Source organism: Sinocyclocheilus grahami, unplaced genomic scaffold (genome assembly GCF_001515645.1).
Source record: "Sinocyclocheilus grahami isolate Dianchi unplaced genomic scaffold, SAMN03320097.WGS_v1.1 scaffold1440.1, whole genome shotgun sequence".
NCBI classification, from domain to species: Eukaryota; Metazoa; Chordata; class Actinopteri; order Cypriniformes; family Cyprinidae; genus Sinocyclocheilus; species Sinocyclocheilus grahami.
Genome location: NW_015506619.1, coordinates 252,426 through 254,260, shown reverse-complemented (window position 1 = coordinate 254,260; position 1,835 = coordinate 252,426).

Below are 1,835 nucleotides of genomic sequence, written 5' to 3'. Positions count from 1 at the left end.
AGAGGGACTTCGCCAAAAGGGAATGGCGGTGCAGGCCTTCACCCAAAAATTCTGGAGTACGGCAGAGAGGCTGGGATGTCAGGGTGCGGACGTTAAAGACATTTTTAACTTAGGGTTGAATGAACCCTTACCGCACTGGAAGATGGAACTGGTGAAGACATTGGATTTCTGGAACTTTTTCCAGGTACTTGCAGCTCAGCAAAGAGGGAAAGGTAATTCACCACCACCAGAGTCCACCTGCAGGGGCTGTTCCATCCCCACCTCCCTCATCTAGTCAAGCCCAGGACCCTTCATTGTTTCCCATGCTCAAGCGGAGGTCAAGAAGAAGGGCAGCTAAGTTCCCACCAGTAGTTCCAGAGTCAGCTCCTGTGGAGGCTGTTCCAGAGCCCCTTCACAAGATGGCCACCAGCCCAGAGTCTTTTCACAAGATGGCCACCACGCCAGAACCTCCAGTCATCATGCATGTCACGGCACAGTCTTTAACCGTCATGGATGGACTTTTGCACTTGAACACTCAAGTCACTCAGCATTTAAAAGCCACTTGGGGCTGGTCTCAAGTTTGGCAGACCCACCACTGATTTCGGCCAGAGCAGCTGGCATCTCGGCAATGATCCCAAGCCTGGTGGTCCTGGAGGACCCGACTTTGGTGGTCCCTAGTCCTGTGGTCCTGGAGGACCCGACTCTTCTGGTCCCAAGTCCGGTGGTCCCAGATGTTAGTGAGCAGCCCGCTCTCCTTGTCCCACCCATAATCCTTGCCCTGCCGACTCCACCCAGGCTCTTTGCTTTGCAGGCTCCAACCAAGCTCCTTGCCCTACCAGCCCCACCTTAGCAATCTGCTTTGCTGGCCCCACTTAAGCTTACTGCTTTTTTGGCCCAGGAGCCTACCTCAGAACAGGCTCCAGTCCGGGAGCCCTCAGAGTCCACTCCAGAGTCCGCTCCAGTCCGGGATCCCTCAGAGACCACTCCAGAGCCCGTTTCAGTCCGGGAGCCCTCAGAGTCCACTCCAGAGCCCAGTCCAGTCCTTTAATATGCTCCGGAACCTGCTCCAGCCCATGAGTCCGCTCCAGAGTCAGTTTTGATCTATGAGTTTGCTCCTAAGTCTGTTCCAGTCCAGGAGTCCACTGCAGAGTCCACTCAAGTCTACAAGTGCATTCCAGAGTTCACTCCTGCGCACGCATGCGTGCATGTGTGTGCATGTTTATGAGTGCACCTTAGCACCTGTAGCCAGTACTGTTTTATTAGTCATTGTCAGAACTAAAATCTCTTTTTAAAAAATGGGGGGAAAAAGCTGACTGCATTGATTGCACATCATTTTTTTAATGTTAAACTGTTTCACTTGATTTATTATTTGAAGGGCAAGTGCAACTAATGTTGTGTTTTTGTAATGTTAAAATGTTCAAATGAAGGAGTTAATGTTAGAGTATTAATGTAAATTTTTTTCCCCATGGTATCAACTTGGTATGGAGTATCGTGTACTGTTAGTGGTATCAGTACTGACTATTAGATTTTTGGTATCGTGACATCCTTATTTGGAATCTGGAATTTTCTTAAGATTAAGATTAAGATTTATCAAGGAGGGTAAAATGTGTCCTTATGTAGGCATTTATGTAGACTGTCTGACTTCTTCACCACCTTCTATGCTCAAGCTGTAGAATTCTTTGTAAAGCTGCCATTGTTGAGCACTTGAAACACATATGCATGCTGTTTTGATTAGGAGAGATCTGCTGTTGATGCGCCAGGGAGATGACAGAAATGCCTTAGCTAATAATCAATCTAAATTAACTACCTAGTTTTTTGTTTTAAAATAGACTGTTGTCAATGTCATGCTGTTTTTC